The sequence below is a fragment of the Cricetulus griseus genome, chromosome 3 (assembly GCF_003668045.3).
Source record: "Cricetulus griseus strain 17A/GY chromosome 3, alternate assembly CriGri-PICRH-1.0, whole genome shotgun sequence".
NCBI classification, from domain to species: domain Eukaryota; kingdom Metazoa; phylum Chordata; class Mammalia; order Rodentia; family Cricetidae; genus Cricetulus; species Cricetulus griseus.
The window spans coordinates 243697161-243716614 of NC_048596.1; the positions used below are offsets into that span (position 1 = coordinate 243697161).

At 41.5% G+C, this 19454-nt stretch overlaps 1 pseudogene; it reads left to right on the forward strand.

The window, feature by feature from the left end:
- Nucleotides 1–7622: 7622 nt before the first annotated feature.
- On the forward strand, nucleotides 7623–18711 carry LOC113834990 (annotated as a pseudogene).
- The last annotated feature ends 743 nt before the right edge of the window (nucleotides 18712–19454 follow it).

Consider the following 19454-nt stretch of genomic DNA (forward strand, 5'->3'; position numbering starts at 1 on the left):
TGGGTGAGCCAGCCCTGAGGGTGTGAGAGTAGGAGAACTGGCCCCACCCTTTGCTCCTTGCTGCTTAGGGTGAACTAGCTGGGGCAATGATGGAGAGCTCACCCTGGTAGTGAGCTGGTGGGCTGAACAACCCTGCAACCACCCAGGCTCAGAACCAGGACTAAAAGTTGGCCACAATATCCACCCATCTGTGATCTGCTGGAGCACATGAAGGGGCTGGTCCAAAGTTACAGGATCTTCAGGACAACAACAGGCTATCCAAGAGGAGTCCCAGTGAGGGCCCAGTATTGATAGTGTAGCAGAAATCAGAAGCCTTGAACCAGACCAATGACTCTTTGCAATGAATACTTTCAAGTCAAGATATATGGACAAAATGGTTCACTGTGCGACTCACTGTGTCACACCACAGCTTCAACAATGAGATTTTTCTTTTCTTTTCTCTTAAATTGTATTTTATTGGGGAGGCAGGTTGCAAGGGCAGAGGGATGGGGAGATGAATGGGATCAAGATGCATGATGTGAAAGCCACAAAGAATAAATAAAAAGTATATAATGAAGAATCATAAATAATAATAAAGCCCCTGAAAAGTCAAGAAAACTTTTACTTATGACTATGTTATAATCCCCTTCATAAGAAAATATTTATAAGAAAGTTGGGGTGAAAATGCTTTTGAATTTGCAGTGTCACATGACTGAAAAATGCCAAGGGCATGTGAAGTTCTTAAATAACAGATGTGAAAGGAATTATGTAGAAAAATGTTTTTTTTTTACTGTGTTAGAACTTTAAAAACATAAACATAATGGCCAAAACCGTATAAAGTTTTCTTTAGCATAAAATTACTTTTGTGAGTTCTTACATCTAAGCATTTAAAGAACTTATCAAATAAATTAAAGGACATATCAAGAGCAAAAGGAAATAGTATCAAACAATAGTTCTGACTCTACAAAGTGTTAGTATGGTTGGTAATTACATTGGGTATGTACCACATGCATAACAAGTTAAATGTTAACATTATAAAGTTATATTTTTATAAATATATTTTCTATCACAGCCTTTGAAAAGGAATATGTATATTTCTGATGGTTGAATAAATGGAAAACAGGAGGAAAGTTTGATGACTATAAATAATAAACAGGTATATCAAGGTGAAAAAAATCCCATGCCAGGTATGGAGACACACCCCTTTCAGCCCAGCCTTCGGGAGGCAGAGGCAGGTGGATCTCTCTGAGTTTGAGGCTAGCCTGGTCTACAGAGTGAGTCAGGGCTAGTCTACAGGCCAGTCAGGGCTATAGAATGAAACTTTTCAAAAAAGAAAAGTTCCGTCCTTAGCTATAACAAACAAACAAAAACTTCATAGGCTAGAGAGTAGGGAGGATACCGAGAGAGGGGAAGATATGAGAACAGAGTGTACTGCCACATTTTACGATGCTGCTGAGGGAGAATTGGGGGAACTTGGCTGGCCTGGAAAACAAGCAATCAGCCTTCTTAGAGAAGAGTTGTTTCCCTAGCCCTTTCCCAAGAACCTTTCAATAGGTGCAAATTGCTAAAGCAAGTGGGCAGGACTAATGAGGGGAAAATGGGGGACCTTGTGAACCTAAAGTCCCGTTCAGAGCCCTTAGGTGGCTCCCACTTCTGGGGCCCCTCCCATCTCCTTGATGGGAGCCATTTGTCCATCTCATTAGTTTGTCCCTTCTGCTCTTTTTCTCTTTGTGGTCTTTGCCTCTGATGTCCCCTGTGTCTTCTCCTGTTACATCACTTTCCAGTCACATTTGCTTTCTCTGAGTGGGTCTTCCTTCCAGAGGATATAGCTCTTTGTGCACCCCACAGAACATGTGCCATGATGAAACACACTATCTAATCTAACCTAAAACATTAATTTTAAAGCAAAAAATTTTTATTTTAAATTTCACCACACTTGGAACCCCAACAAGTGTGAAGTGGAGACAGGAAAATCAGGAGTTCAAGGCTAGCCTTGGCTCCATGATCCCGCCCCCAAGCCCTGCCCTTCCACAAAAGGAAAGAAAAATCACTCCCCTGCACACCAACAAAGTTAACAAAACAAACAAATAAAACAGAATATCTACTATGATAGGTGATATCCAAGTATTGCCTCAGTGGAGGAGTTATTTGAAATGGCTCTAGAATACAATGCCATTGAAGGTGTACATTGTGATATTTCAATGGGCTCACAATGTAAAATGCCCAAATCAAGCTAATTGTCACGTTCATGACATAGGTGTGTGTGTGTGTGTGTGTGTCTGTGTGTGTCTGTGTGTGTGTGTGTCTGTGTGTGTGCATGTGTGTATGGCTGGGGCACAGACTCCCCTTTGTAGGTTCATGGTCTTAATGACAATTGAAAAAAGTCATAAAGGAACAGGAGGACAACATACTGTAGTCCAAGAGACACAGCAGGTGATCTGGAGGTCTCAGTGGGTAGTTACTGAGGAGAGGGAAAGGAGAAAGAAGTTACATTTTAATAGAACAAGTAAAAAATAGATGTTATTATTTTAATAGAACAAGTGAAAACTAGTCCCGCAGAGAGATAGGTAAGAAACGGGAAAAAGACCCACCTGGTGCCCAGGGCCTATGTTCTTTGTTTTAACTGTAAGGATGAAAAACTGTTCTTCTTTCATGGCCATGTGGATCTTGGGCTGGAATGCAGCACTCGGCTGGTTCCTCTCAACCAAGGGCAAACATTAACCTGAATACTATTTGGTTAGCCTTGTACTCAGTGAATAGTTGACCTGGGTGGCCCAGAACTCAGATGTGTCTGAGAGGAAGGGATGTTAACGGGATTGTTGTCAGTTTATGTTCCAGCTTTGTAAGATTTGCAGTTGTTTAAACACTGTCACTGGTTCTCTTTTAGCCTTGCAATCAGTCACAATCCACCTGTGGCTGTCACTTATTGAGAGGCCAGAGCTGGTTAAATCTTACTCCAGCTGTGGGAGTCTAGCACTTGAAAATAAGTTACAATCAGCTGGGGGACTTCTCATTATAGTGTTTGAACTGTGACTCCATTTTAGAAATCATTGATTTCCTGTGTCTACCAGGACACTGACCACTGACACAACCACTTGTATCAGAGGAAGCTGACATGTAAGGTTCATGTATCAAATGGTGCCAGGAAGACAATGGCTATGAAGGGCCCTTTAATTCCCATTCTTCCTGCCTATCATGCTGGCTAATTTTGTGTCAGTTTGACACAAGCTAGTCATCAGAGTGGAGAGAATCCCACTTGAGAAAATACCTCCATAAGATGGGGCTAGAGGTAAGCCCAAAGGGTATTTTTAAAATTAGTGACTGATGGGGTAAGGCCCTTGTCCATTTTGGGTGATATCACTCCTGGGCTGGAGGTCCTGGATTCTATAAGAAAGCAGGCTGAGCAAGCCAAGGGAAGCAAGCCAGTAAGCAGCACCCCTCCATGATCTCTGTGTCTGTTCTTGTCTCTAGGTTCTTGCCCTGTTAGAGTTTCTGTACTGACTGCCTTTGATGATGAACTGTGATGTGGAAGTGTAAGCAAAATAAATCCTTTCCTCCCCAAGTTGCTTTGGGTCATGATGTTTCATCACATCAACAGAAACCCTAAGAGACCTATCATTGTGAGAACACTTAAGACCTATTCTTTTATTAAAAGTATGCGATGCAGTATTTTTAAATATATTCATCACAGTGTTATATCTCTTAAAGTTACTCATCCTACATCACTGAAACTGTGCACTCCTCTACCAACATTATCTCACTTCAAAAAGTCCTGCAGCATGGAGTACTACTCAGCAGAAAAAAAATGTAATCTTGAAATGGATAGAACTAGAAGAAACCATCCTGAATGAGGTAACCCAGTCCCCAAAAGACAAAAATGGTATGTACTCACTCATAGATGGATTTTAGATCTAGAGCAAAAAAGTAGCAGCCTACAATCCACACCGCCAGAGAAGCTAGGAAAGAAAGAGGACCCTAAGAGAGACATGGTCTCCCGGAGAAGGGGAAAGGGACAAGATCTCCTAAGCTAATGGAGATCATGGGGGGAGGGGAGAGGGCATTAGAAGAAAGAGAAGGGGAGAAGGGAAGGGGAGAGGAAGACAGGAGGGAGCAGGAAGATCTAGTTAGGGGAGGAATGGAGGAGAGCAAGAAAAGAGATACCATCATAGAGGGAGCCATTATAGTTTTAAAGAGAATTCTGACACTAAGGAAATGTCCAGAGTTCTACAAGGTCGACCCCAACTAACATTCTAAGCAATAGTCAAGAGGCTACCTTAAAAGCCCTTCTCTGATAATGAGATTGATGACTACCTTATATGCCATCCTGGAGCCTTCATCCAGCTGATGGAAGCAGACACAGACACTCACAGCTAAACACAGAGCTCAACTCTGGAATCCAGTTGCAGAGAGGAAGGGGTGATGAGTAAAGAGGTCAAGACCAGGCTGGAGAAACCCACAGAAATAGCCGACCTAAACAAGGAGTTGCTCATGTTGTGTATTCCTGGACCTCTTGTCAAAGACCAATTAATAATAAATGTGGATTTAGTTTTCCAGATCTTTATGCTGTTTCATGTTCGTTTTTTATGATGCTGCTATGATGTTTTGATTACTATAGCTTTACAATATATTTTGAAACCAGGAAAAATATCGCCTTCAGCTTCATTCTTCCTTCTGAAGAATACTTTGACTGATGTAGGCTCTTGTGGTTCTACAAGGGTTGTTAATGATGGGCTGATGATGTTAATCTGTCTTTAATTCCAATAGGTGGTAGCTTTTTATAAAAACATGTGCACCAGAGTTTGAGTGAGGATTATATATAATGTCTTCTTGTTTAATTGTTCCCTTGAGTATAATGTAGAGGTTTTCTTTTGTCTCTTCTGATGGGTTTAGTTTGAAATCTATTTTGTCTGATATTATGATAGTGACTCCTGCTTGCTTCCTGATCCCATTTAATTGGAGTAGTTTTTTCATCCTTTAATCTCTCTTTAAAGATAAATTTCATATAGATCATAGAAAGATGGGCTTTGTTTCTTAATCCATTCAGCCACCAATATCTTTTGTTTGAAGGGTTAAAACCATTGATACTAAAGTTATTATTGAAAGGTGTATGTTGATGCTGTCATTATGTCCCATTGTTTGTATTCTTAGTCATACTTTGTATCTCAGTAATCACAGCATCATTTCTTTTCTTTCTACAGTCTCTTGGCTGTGCTTGATCTTCTCCTCAGTCTGAAACATTGCTTCCAGTATTCTATTTAAGGTTAGTCTGCTCTATATTAATTTTTAAGGCGGTTTGGATAATGGAAAGCTTTTCTTTCTCCTTCAACTATAGCAGATAATTTAGCTGAGTACAGTAGTCTAGGTTTGCAGGTGTGATCTTTTAGAACTTGAACACATTGCTCCAGCATTTTCTGGCTTTCAAATTTTCTGCTGAAAAATCTGCTGTTACTCTGATGGGTTTTCATTTATATGAGACCTGTGTGTGTGTGTGTGTGTGTGTGTGTGTGTGTGTGTGTGTGTGTGTGTGTGTGTTTTCCCCCTCTTCCAGCTTTCAATACTCTTTGTTCTGAATACTTAGTGTTTTAACTATGTTACACCACAGTGTGGGAGGGGGTCTTTTCTAGTCTTGTCCATTTGGTATTCTGAAAGGGTATGTATCTGAAAGGGTATGTCTTTTCTGAGTTTAGAGAAGTTTTCTTCTATGATTTTTGTTGACGATCTCTCTAACATTGACCCAGGGTTCTTTTCCTTCATCTCTGCCTATAATTCAATGATTTAGTCTTTACACGATGTTCCCCAGTTTCAACATGTTCCTTTCCTTTTTAAATTTTCTGTTCTTTGCTTGTGTGGTCTAAATCCTCTACTATATCTTCAAGTTCTGATATTCTATCCTCTACTTATTCCTTTATACTTATAAGGATTTCTCTTTTCTAGTTGGGTTACTAAGTTTTTCAATTCCACTTTCACTTTAGCTTAAGTTTTCTTCAATATTTCTATCTCTTTAGTGAATTTGATTGAACAAATCCTGGATTGTTTTCATTATTTCCATCTGCCTCATGTTTATGCTTTCTTGAGCAAAACTTAGGTGTGTCCACATCAGAAACAAAACAAAAAAGGTACACATGCCCAAGTCTCATCACAAAAAATAAAAAGATTAAAAAAAAATCAAGATTTCCTCCCCCTAATCTACCAGTCTTATAGGAATGTTCTCCAGGAGAGTTACTGTAAGGGTCTGAGGAAATGCTGAAGGAAGATTCCAGACTCAAACAGTGTGTAAAAGCAGAGAGTATTTATTATACCAACATACGTGGGATTGTTCACCTGTACAGAATGGTAATGACCTGGAGAGGAGCATCCCATCAAGCACAGCTAAGGGGAGTTGCAGAGACAGTTAGGTCATCTCATACACAATTGATTAAGCGGGCATCAGTTACACTAGCATATTTCTAATTGGCTGAAGTGTAGTCTTATCTTGGACACACTTGCACAAGCTTGGGCAAATCTGGACCTGACTTAGAAGCCTGCAGCAGGATTTGTTCTTGAGACACTGTGGGGCTGACTTAGGCCTTGTGAGTGTTCTCTCCCTCGTCCTTGAATGTAAGGGCATTGTGGATAAATGGCCCTTTGTGAAAGAGACACCTGTTTTGCCCTTCTCAGAGAGCTGCTACTTAAATTCAGTTGTGAAAAGTGGGAGAGTTTAACCCCTTTATTATGTAGATGAACCCCAGGGCACATAACTTAAAAGAGCAATCATAAACTTCATCTAAGAATTCAAGGAGTTTAAAGAAGACAAAAAGAAATAGCTCATTGAACTTAATTAAGGAGAGCACCTAAGGGGCTTTACTGGAATATCATATTTAAGTAGTATTGACTACTTTGATGAGTTTTTTCTACCCCAAAAGCATATTTCTTCCTATTTGTGTTCATATTTTGCCTTTTAAAGAGTTCTGAAGTTTCTCTCAAGTATATGTGGCACATTTCTTAGTCTTGAGTATTTTTTGTTGTTGTTTTTGTGGCCGTGGCCTTTCCCTCACTAAAGGCTGGTTTTAGTGTTGTTTATATCCTAAATTACCAAGTTATCCTTTTAGTATATTTTTCCTCAGTGACCGTGACCGTCGTGACTTTTTCAAATGTATCATCATATTACCAGTATTTAAAAAAAAAAAAAGGGCACTTGAGAAGAATCATTGAAAAGGTCATCAAAACCCCACAGGTTGGGTTTGAGGAGACCATCCACGCTGAGCAAGCACAGCTGAGTCGGGACGGGTCCAGAACATCTCATTGAAGCATCACTAATTTCAGAGATACCGAAACACAAATTCGGAAGTGCGTAAGGACAAGAATTCTCTACTTCCCAATCGGCTCAGACGTTCAAACAGAAAACCCCAGCCACTTTGCGCAGACGCGAGGAAAATCCACAGAGTAGGACGCCGAGGCTTGGTAGAGTGGCTCCTGGAGTGCGCGAGCCTCCGCGAGGGCTTCCGGTTCCTCCGGGTCTGGATTCCCCGGGGTCTAAGCGCAGGAGCGCCGGGTGAGCGAGCTGCTGCTCCCGGCTGGTGGGAGGATGCGGGCGCCTGGTCTGTGCTCTTAGAAAGAAGGCTCGAGCTTGGGGGAAGGCCCCCCGGGCCGCGGTGTGGCAGCCCATGGATACGCCTGGGGCGCAGAGCCAGCCGGGACCTGGGAGCGCTGTGAAACTTAGCTTTACAATCACAGAACTGGGTAGAAGAAAGGCAGAGTAGCCTCCAACCTTTAACCGTTTTGAATGATTAAGCCCCCGCAAAGTCCAATTCGCATAGCTGTTTGTGTGTATATGATTTTGTATCAATGGGCATCAGGTTTTCTGAAAAATTTCAAAAGCAGCAAGTCGTGGGTACCCTAGTTGTCTACTCATCCACTCATTCAGTTATTTTTGTAGTACTGGTATTAAACCTCACACATGATAGGCAGTACTTGCTCTTCCCCGACGCCATCTACTTGTTCTAAAGGTTTTATTTCAGTTAGTTGTTTTTTACTTTAGGAGTAAGTGGAGATTAAATTTCTTACCAAGCCGTACGTAGTCACCAAAGTCCTGAAACAACTTGGCATCGTTCTCACTTTTGTCTATTTTTGTGAAAGTACATATACTTCCAACGAGTACAGTAAATTAACTGGACGGCAAGCTTTCAACCCTCACACTTAAATTCTTAGAATACACAGTATTTGCTTATGATAGTTTGTGTTAATAATGGTGACTTATCCCTTAGGTCCAGTCTATAAGGAAGTATACAAGGGAGTTTTTACCTGAAACACTGGTAAATCTTTTAAATAGCGTCTATTGGTGATACCAAGATTGTAAGAACCAGGATGGAGTTTTGGAAATAAAGATGGAGGAAGAGGGCAAGTACACCTCCAGACAAGATTGGAGTCTACCAAAGAACACTTATAACAGAGAAGTCTCCCGGAAGTACTTCAGATGATGTTGCTACCAGGAAACATCTGGTACCAGGGAGGCTTTGGGCCCACCTCGGGAAATTTGCCATCAGTGGCTGAGACCCAAGACCCACGCCAAGGAACAGATCCTGGAGTTGGTGCAGGAGCAGTTCCTGACCATGCTGCTTGAGGAGCTGCAGGCCTGGATGCAGGAGCAGAACCCGGAGAGCACAGAGGAGGTAGTGACTGACTGTACTGGAAGGTTTAGAGAGAGAGAGCGAGAGCTTGATGAACTAGGATACCGGGTAAGAAAAATGTGGTTTCTGTTTTCTAAAATTAATTGTGGATTTGTAGGCCATTGTGAATTGTAACATTATTTCACAAAGCAGATTGGCACCTAGGTGGATCCAAAAGGGGCTGTAGTTTCGTGGGATTTGGGGGTTGAATTTATATGTTACAAGCCTCGAGCTTGTAATCCTTGTAATTTTCCCATCTCACCTCCTTACAGGTATGCACCACCACTCCTGTCTGGTCTTAGCTTATTTACTCCTTTTCATCAGAGGGATTGTATATTTCTGTGCTAAGATACAAAATTCTGTGTGGCAAATATGCTGCTTGGTTCAGAAATACAAGATTTATACTGCAAAGAGAAGGTATAAGAAGATAGCAGGAGACAGTATTAGAGACATGGTGGTAATAAGGTAGAAAACAGCCTCTTGTGAAGGTATTATGTGATATAAAACAAATAATTAAGGAATAAGGTTTTGAGCTGGGCAGGAGCACATGCTTGTCAACTACCACTCAAGGTGATGGGAGCAGGTGGATTAAGAGTTTGAGACTAATTTGTACACCATAGCAAGACCCTGTCTCAAAAAATAGCAAGAGCTGGGGCTGCAACTCAGTGCTAGAGGACTTGCTTAGTATGCACAAGGTCCTGTGCTTCATCCCCACTACTGTGATAGCTGTGTACATGGGGATGGGGCTGTTACTATCCCTAGTTAAACCCTGAGGAGGATACCAGCTGTTAATCCCCCTTCTCCCCATAGCAGGACTCCAATGATGAAACATTTGTTTAATTCCTCACCAGTGCTAGGGTGGGACTTGTCACCCAGGTGTCTGTGAGAAACCCCTCCCCTGGGCTGTAAGCAAGCTCCAGGAACTCATTGATTGGCCCAGCTAGACCTAGAAGGGATCTTTATTTGGTCTGTTATCAGTGCCCTCTCTCTAGTGAATAGAAGCTTGCTCACATCTCACCAGGAAAAGTCATACAACATATATCCACCACCCAGATTCTGCATTAAACAGTTAAAAGATGGAAAAATCTAAGTCACTATCCCGAATGAGTGAGATGTGGGAGCAGAATGGAAAATTAAATGGGAGGGTCAGGGTGGACAATACAAGTTTGAGGTATAGAAAGCCCGTTTGCGTTGGAAAAGTAAAATTTGTGTGGAAAAGTTGAGATACAGAGTTCGTGACATTGACCATCAGTCTCTCCGTTTAAATTTCCTTCTGGTACAAAGGCTCTATATCGTTTCTCCACAGTCTACGCCAGCTATAAAAATTATGTAAAAGAGGCAGAAGAGAGAATTATACCTTTTTTAAATTTTTGTCTTAACTATGACAAGACTGGTTTTTAACCAGTGGTGATTTCTGGCCAAAAAGGGTCTTTGGCAATTTCTTAGAAGAAATTTGGCTGTTATAACTGAGAAGGGCAGATATGAATCTACACATCTTAAAGCATAGAAGCCATCTTCAGACAGCAATAAATGATCTTACTGCGAGTATGTCAGAGGAGCTAAACTTATGAAATCTCAGTATGAAGAGTATGAACCTGTAAAACAAAAGAAACGTAATCTGGCATTCAGTTATAAAATACATAGGAGAGAGAAAAGTAGTTTGTGCCAAAAAGTTTTAAACAGGGCCATGAAATCTTGACTACAAAGTACAGGGTGTGACTTGGATAAGAATTGAGTGGAAATGATGACAGAATCTATACAGAAGGCTCTGGGGCCAGACATTGTGGCTCATGACTATAATCCTGGGCCAGTCAGTATAGCCTGTGCCTTTTAAGCACAAAGATAGGCATTTGATCTCAGGAATCCACATAGAAAATTCTGGGCATGGTGACACACTTCTTCAATTCCAGTGCTGGGAAGATGGAGAAAGGCAGTTCCCTAGGGCTTATTGGCCAGTCAATCTATCCTACTTGTGTTTCAGGCCAGGGACAGGCCCTGTTTCAAAAAATAAGCTGACTGTTCCAGAGAGCTCACTGATAAGCCAGGCTAGTCTACTTGGTGAGTTGTAGGCCTCTGAGAGAGACACTGTTTAAAAAAAAAAAAGTGGATAACACCTTGAAATTCACACCCGAGGTGGTCCTCTGAAACATACACATTTACACACAAAGAAGAAAGGAAAATTAATCTTAGTAGTCAGGTGGAAGAGGCAAAAAGGTCAGGAGATCAAAGGCAGTCTAGGCTACATTCTGACAGGGGAGGTTCTGTGTCAATAGAGACATCCTTACTGAGGAGTCTGTCCTGGGCTGTGTGGGCTTGAAGATTGTAAGAGAACTGTGAAGAAGACACTTCTGACAGAGTTAAAGACTGTAGGTGGCCATTCTGCAGTTATGGAATACCAGTTTTGTCTCACACACCGTCAAAGACACTTGGAATGCAGCAGTGAACGTCATATACATGGTACTGTTCTTACGTGGATTCCAGTCTATTGAGAAAAGATAGGGGAAAAAAGATTGCACATACGTAGACGGTGTTAGATGTGGATAGATCTACTAAAAACAATAGAGAAAAAGAGCAGAGGAGAAATTGAGGGTAGTGCCATTTAATAGACAGGCCACAGCATTCAAGCAAAGGAAATGCCAACTGCATGCCTTAAGTGTTGCTGGTATGCCTAGGGTAGAGGTGAATTTTTTGAGAAGATAAAAGATGTTAAAGAAATTATATCATGTAGAAACTTGCAAACCATTATAAGAATTTAGATTTTGGCAGATGGAAAGTCAGTGCCTAGCTTTGAGCAGAAGAGGAATATAAAGTAAATTTAAAAATAATCACTCTGGTTGTTATATTTGGTAAATTCTACAGTGGTGGTGGGGGGGGAGGAAAGTAGACTTAGTGGAAATTATTTCAGGAAGCTGTTTCTATTAACTAGAGGGACAGACAGTTGGAAGTCACCTGATGTGGATACTGGGAACCCCAAATTCCAGTCCTCTGAAGAGCAGCAAGTGTTCTTATCTACTGAACCATTTTTCCAGTCCCTTCTTCCTAAATGCTTTTTCCTCCTTTCTGCCTTTTTTCATCTTTCCTTTCATTTCTTTCCAATCTCCATCCTTTGAAAGATGCAAAATAGCTGAAAATTAACAAAATTTAGAGGTAGTAGGGAAAGGAAGTTTCCCCAGAGGGGGTGACATTTTAAAATGACCTTGACAAATGAGTGTGATAGAGGCAGGCTTATTGCTATCAAAAAAGTCATTTCAGGTTTGCACAGGCCAGGTACCAGCGCTATGAACACTATCCTCTTGTTGGCTATGATTAGAGTACATTTCTCGTTTCCCTCAGGCCTCAGTGCAAACTGAAGAGCAGAAAGTGTTTTTGCAGGAGAGGAGGCCTTTAGGAGCAGAGCTAGAACCCAGTTTGTCCCTTCGACTTGTGAAAGCCACGCTGAAGTGTGAACCCACAGAATGTGAAGCCCAAGAGGAGCAAGGTAAGGGAGAAAAGAGCAGAAGGGAAAGCAGAGCTGAGACAGGACCCGAGGGCTTTGTTTGTACTTCCCGCCATTTTCCCCATTAAAGTCAAGAGGGCCTGTCCAGAAATCTGATGGGCATGTGTAGACTTCTAGAATCATGGTTTGTCACTTCAGTTATTTTTCCTCCCTCCCTCCCTTTCTTCCTTCAAATCCAGAGCCTCATGCATGCCAGACAAGCCCTGTATCTCTCTAAGGTACATCCACAGCCCCCTTTTCTTCTTGGAAAATTAGTGATTGTTTAGGCTTACTTAATTCCATTCTTCTGATAGTTGTAACCCTTTATTCTGACCTCTGCTATTTGTAGACTTTGATCTATTAAATAGTATTTTTGTCTTCCACTTGGACTGTATCCTTAGTCCTTCTCATAACTGAGTCTTTGCTCCATGCTGTCTGCAGCTACCTAGAGTCTGAGAGAAAAAGTATTTACCTATGAGTGAAGGAACAGTAAGGAGAACATGGCAGAAGTGGTAAAGGAGGAGAATAGACAGAGACTCGCTGCCTTCCTCACCCCTGCTTCCTCTGATCTTCAATTTAATAGGTAAACTGTCCTATGGTTTTAAAAGAAGTATTTATAAACATTATCCAATGAAGTTTCTGTGCCATTAATTCATCTAGTCTCCTCCCCAACTCTGAAGTAAATTGTCACTATTTTTGGTTTTGCATGTGTCCTTCTAGAGACTTTTTATATTAAACATTTTCTTTTCCTTTAGGCTATGATAGTAGACTCTTACATTTTTTTTTATGTAGGAGCTGCTTAGTATTAAAAAGTATAGAGAAATCATGAAGCAGGTTAGCCAGCTGCTACTGATGACATATATTTTTGGTGTTTTGTTATAACAAACAGTGCTATAATAAATAACATTGCATAAATTCCCATATGTAGTACTGTGTGCCAAAAGTTATGTACTGTTATAATTTCAGTAGATATTGTGAAATTGCTTTCCCTAACAATTTGGATAAATTCACACTAGCGATTTGTGTACCCATTTTGTGAGTACAGTGTAATACCAAACTAACTAGGTAAATCCAGTGAGTAACAAGTTATACCTTGGGCTGACAAAATGGCTCAGCAGGTAAAGAACTTGCTATACAAAGCTGACCACCTGAGTTTATTCCCAGAATCCATCGTAGGCAAGAACCAACTTCTAAAAGTTGTCCTTTGACCTCTACAATGTGCCATGGCATGTGCACACTTGCACATACAATAATAAAAAGTTTTAAAAAATTGTATCTGTATTGTTTAGCTCATTTTTGCCTGATTATGGAGTAGTGCCTCTCCCTGTGGTAAGGGTTGAATGTCTCCTTTTGTGAAAACTGTGTAGTTTCCCTTTGCCTAGTTTTCTGTTGAGTTATTATCTCCTTACTCATTTTTGGAGTGCTTTATACATTTGATTCATCTTATATCCTAATGTAGTTTTATAGTTTGTAGTGGAAACTCTGAGGTCTTATCTGACATTCATTTGCATGATTTTCTGTTGCTAATTTCATAAGCTACCATTTACTGCCCCTGGACAGTGGCTAACATGCAGGCTCCTTTTTATAGTTTCCTGGAAATGAGTCCAGGAATGTAACTCTAAAGCAAGACCTTTGTGAAGGAATGGAAGCCGAACAGACTACCTCCAGCAGATTAGCAATGGATGCATTATAGCGTGAGGAAAGCCGTGACCCTTGAGAAGATCCTTCTGGAGCTTCCAGGGAGGACAACTGGCCTCTGCATAAGAAAATGGGGTACATTTGCCTGAAAATTCAGACCAGGGTAAACACCAGAACATCTGTCCAGGGTGGAAATTGCATAGATGTGATGACTGTGGAAAAACTTTCAGTCAGCACCCACGCCCCATGGAACATAAAAGGGTCCACACTGGAGACAGGCCCTACAAATGTGAAGAATGAGGGAAAACTTTCCAGTGGAGGACTGTGTTTATTCGACACAAGGTGGTTCACATTGGAGAGAAACCATACAAGCATAATGAATGTGGTAGGGCTTTTGGCCAGTGGTCAGCTCTTAACCAACATCAGAGACTCCACTCAGGAGAAAAGCAATACCACTGTAATGAATGTGGCAAAGCCTTTTGCCAGAAAGCAGGACTCTTTCACCATCTCAAGAGCCACAGAAGAAACACTTTATCAGTGTCTTCAGTATAATAAAAGTTTTAATCATTGTTCCACACTTACTCAGAACCAAGGAGTTCACATTGGTACAAAACCCTATGAGTGCAATGAATGTGGGAGGTTTTTGTTTGTAACTCATCTCTGGTTACCCATTAGGAAATGCACCACAAGGAGAAACCCTTCACTCAAAGTGGTCCTACTCAGCATCAGAGAAACCATACCAGAGAGAAGCCTGTGTGATATCTGTGGGAAAGCCTTTGTCCAAAAGTCAAATCTTATATACCACGAGCAAATTCATACCCCAGAGAGACCCTATAAATGTGCTGAGTATGGGAAGGCCTTTACTCAAAGGTCAGTCCTAACGAGACCTCAGGGAGTCCACACTGGGGAGAAACCCTACAAATGTGATGAGTGTGGCAAGACCTTTAGACAGAGGTCAGATCTTGGTAAGCACCAGAGAATACATAGTAGAAGTGGTCCCTGTAAGTGTAACGAGTGCGGGGAATTGTTCAGGCAGAACTCAACTCTTAATCATCATCAGACTACTCACAACAGAGAACTCTTCCTGTGTGATGACTACAGGGAAGCCATCTTTCAGAGTGCAGGACGATGAGAAATAATAGGTTTGCAATGCTTTGTGGCAACACTTCAGCTCTTGGTACTGTAAGAAGACTATAAATATTGGGTGAGCACCCACTATGTATTGTCCATTGTACTAGGGCAATAAGGGAAAGAAGTCTATCAACAGATTTCTTAGAGCGTTTATACCCAGCCTGGGATGTGAAAATCTGCAATAGTTAGTTAGAAGGGCTAGTTAGAAAGAAGGACAGTGGAATTGATGCTCAGTGTGTCCCAGAATTAAAATAGTAGAAAATAAGTATCATAAATTTTGAAGACCAGATTATTTATACACCTTGTCAGGGAAGAGTTCCTGAAAGATTTTAATAAAGCGTATGATGGATGGATTTGGAAGACAGAAGGGATAATCAGGTGTAGGTAAAACAGAGGTGAGCAGAAGCAAGAATGTGGGTGGTTTGGAAGCATCAGTGATGAGACTAGCCATCCTACTAGAGAGTTGATTTTAACTGCTCAACTGATGGCTCTTAGTTAGAAATATCTTGGGGATAGAGCAGGAGGGCTATGATGTGAGTAATGCTAGCCAACACACTTTCCTCATCTGTCTCTAAAATACCTCTAAGTATAAATTTTTCATTTTAGGAATGATGTGGTTGCACTTGCTTCTCTATCCCAACACTTGTGATGCTGAGGCAGGAGGATTAGGAGTTCAAGACCATCCTTGGTTTCTTAGGGAGTTCAAGGCAGGACTGAGCTCATGAAAAAGAAAACAGGATGCTGGGTGGTGGTGGCACACACCTTTAATGCCAGCACTCGGGAGGCAGAGGCAGGCAGATCTCTTGTGAGTTTAATGCCAGCCTGGTCTCTAGAGCAATTTCCAGGACAGGCTCCAAAGCTACACAGAGAAACCCTGTCTTGAAACCCAAAGGAAAAAAGAAAAAGAAAACAGGATACTAGGGGCTGGAGAGGTGGAGCACTTGTTGCTCTTACAGAAGACCCAGGTTTGGTTCCCATCACCTACATGGTGGCTCAAAACTACCCTATCTCCAGTTCCAGAGCATTTGGAACCCTCTTCTGACCTCTGTGGGTCACAAGGCACATAGGTGGTACACATATATACATGCAGGCAAAACACTCCTACACAGGGAAAGTATATGTTCTGTAAGTGGCCCTGGGAAGCAGCAGCTGTAGAGCAGCTTGCTTAATCTTGGCTTTGTTTCCTGGCACTGAAAAGAGCATTTTCATTTGCTCTGGTTTTACCTGTCAGAGATCAGAAGGTGCTGCGTTAATTCTGGAGGCCACAGTTCTAGCATAACAAGTGTCTCTCCACCCTGGGAAGAGTCATTTGCTGACTTCTAGTTAAATCTCTTTCCAGCTTTTATCCCTTATTGAAAAGTACTCATACTACGACCAATCCAAAAACCCATTTTACTAGTTTTTTGGATTTCTTCCAAATGTTCCTCAGAATGATTGGTAAGGTATCCATGCACATTTTTTTTGTAGATAGGTAGTGTTTATCTTATATAGACAGTTCATATTTGTGAATGTTCTATGTATTGTACGTAACTTTCATATCATTCCATTTCATATGAGTAATTTGAATGACTCCTCAGCTTCCCTCTTAAAAGCATCATTGAGAACCTTCAGTTTTCCTCTGAGTGCAGAGGGCCTCTTCATATACACTATGACTTTTTGTGTATCTGTAGCATTCAGTCCAGCCTCTCAGAACTGTCATCGTTACAGTTCTGTCACTTTAGCCATCTTACCAAGGACTTCTAAGTAGAGGCTATTTGTACCATGTGTTTATGTTTAAATCTGTATTACACCACTCTAAATTTAATATACATTAATTAAAAGGGAAAACTTTTCTTTGTGTAGCCTTGGCTGTCCTGGAACTCACTATGTGGACCAGGCTGTCCTTGAATCCAGAGATCATGCTGCCTCGGCCTCCCAAGTGCTGGGATTAAAAGTGTGTGCCACCACTGCCCAGCAAGAAAAAGTTTTGTGTGTGTGTGTGTGTGTGTGTGTGTGTGTGTGTGTGTGTGTGTGTCTGTCTGTCTGTCTGTCTGTCTGTCTGTCTGTCTCTGTGTGTGTGCTCAAGCTTGCATGTACATACATGTGTGCACACCTACTGCAGCGCAAGTGTGGTCACAGGACATTTCTGTGGAGTCATCTCCATCCACATTTACAAGGGTTCTGGGCATCAAACTCAGGTCATCAGGTGTGTACAGCAAGTTTTTTGCCTGCCGAGTCACGTCAGGTTCTCACATTTCTTCATTTGTATCAGTACCTTATTTGAATCGTAGATTTAGGAGGGAGAGCAAGAGACTGCAGCAGTCAAATATGTTAGCTTTCCTTAATCCTTTATGAACTTGGCTTCTACAAACTTTGCCAAGATTTGGATCTCAGTTTTTTAACTGAATGAGTTCGGTGAAGCCATTTAATGTCTTGTGTTTCAGCTTTCTCACCGGTAGATATGATAGAATCTGATTAGCACTTACCTGGATTAAATGGCTTATATAATGTAAAAGTGCTTAACACATGAATGCATTCTAACTCTGCTGTTGGTTCTTATTGACTCTGGGCTTTCAAATGTGCTGGTTCTAGATGGTTGACACCAGAAGAGATGCCATCCATAACATACTGTCATCTCCTCAGGACTGCTGTCTAATTCACCCAGTCTTGGGGTAAAGTTTCCCATCCACATCGTTTACCTGGTTGCCTTGGGAACAAAACCACCCATGCCAAAAGGAGCGAGCTAGCAGCCCACAAGTCTGATCCTTTGTGGAAACATTTGAAGTTTTGCAACTGGAAGGGCCTCCCCATGGAGAGCATGGATCTTGCTGACCTTGGGTTTAACCTGGTGGCTCAATGGGAACCTGAACTACTCATCGAGGGTGGTATAATTTTGGCAGCTGTTGGGAGGAAAACCCCTTCAGAAACTCTAGGAAGTCAGAGTATAGTGGTTGATGACCTAGAACTGTGGGTCCTTAGACTTCCGTGGCACATCTTTAGAGGCTATGGTGGTGTACAGGCTCATGGGCGTGGATTAGATTTGAGTCTAGCTCTTTGGGTTCTGGTGGGGCTCTGAGACCCTACGGTTAAAAGGTGCTAGGAGAGGGATGGTGTTCAAAGTCTCAGGATATCAGAGCTGTTGAAAGGTCTGGCGTCCCAGTTTGGCAACAGGAAAGTTGCATTTGTTTGGGGAAATGATGTGATTCATCTCATGGGGGGTGATAGAAAGGTCAAAGAATCCACTGAGCAGTTAGTTATCTGAACTTACTGGCACCCTTGTGTCATCAGTCAGTTAGTGCAGTGTGATAGTCCCTGCTTCCATGACTAAATTCACAGTGCTTGGTTTGTATGGATGTCAGGCAGGTACCTAGCACCACGTTCTGCTCCCAGTCCTTGTCTTGTGCCCTTTAACTATTTGCTGCTATGAACTTATTTCTACTATTCTTCTCACTGCCGCTTACATGAGACTGTCCAAGATAAGACATCTATGGGAGAGGTTAGTTACAGTCTGTCTCTGAGACCCTCTTAACATTTAAGAAGGAACAGGTTAATAGCCAGAGCTAGCTAATAATATGCAAAATTAAAATCATTCCCATTCTATCCATTGTTTTCTAACTTAGCTTTTTTTGACACAAAGGTCCACCACCCCCCTCCCCATCAAGACTTTGTCCCAGTTAGTTTTGGGTAAGGAGTACCTATTAACTCTTTTTTTTTTTTGTCTCAGGAAGAAAATTAGCTACAATGAGATACTTCTGGAAAACTCAGTGTGAAGCTGAAGTGAATTGTCTCCTCAGCTTTCTGATTCTTGATTGGCCATTCTCTTGCAAATATATGTATAACTATATGAATGACAGAGACTGGTAGAAGGAAGAGTGGTGGCTGGGACCCATGAGTCATGCTGGCAAAGAAATCATACATCTTCACCCTCTAGGTTGTGTCTACCACAAGATTAATAACGAGATCCAAGAAAGCTTTTAAACTCTGCCAACTTTGCTTATATAGCTAAGAAATCAATGCCAAGGATCAGGTGTTGCAACTGTCCTTGCTCTGCCTGAGTAGCCACAGGTGTATGGAGGTTATCATCTAGAATGTGGAAAGGAAGTGTCAGTTATACTAGAGAAACCAGAGTTTGAATGAAGGACCGGCCACAATGACAAGTGTTGGGAGGATCACATATGGCTCTGTAACAAAAGGCTTGGGAAGGCACAGAAACCAACAAGACTGAATTTTGGGATCCACTTTTATTTCAGTGCTGTTACCAAGTTTGAGTTTCATGTGTGCCTCTGGAGCCTACTCTCTGTTGAGGGTTTTGTTTGGTCTTCATTTCTATTCAGTATTTACCTTCAAATTAAGGTTTTCAATGCCAGTTTCATGTCATTGCCTTTAGGTCTCAGGATAAAGATGGAACAAAAAATGTTGCAGACATAGTTCCTTAGAATGAAACATTTCTTTTATTATTGTTATTATTTCATATATATGCATATTTTTATTTATAATTTTTTAAATTTTAGAAACAATCTTGTTTTATATACCAATCCTTGTTCCCTCTCCTTCCCGTCCTCCCATGTCCCTCACTGACCCCTCCCCCAACCCCATCCACTCCTCAG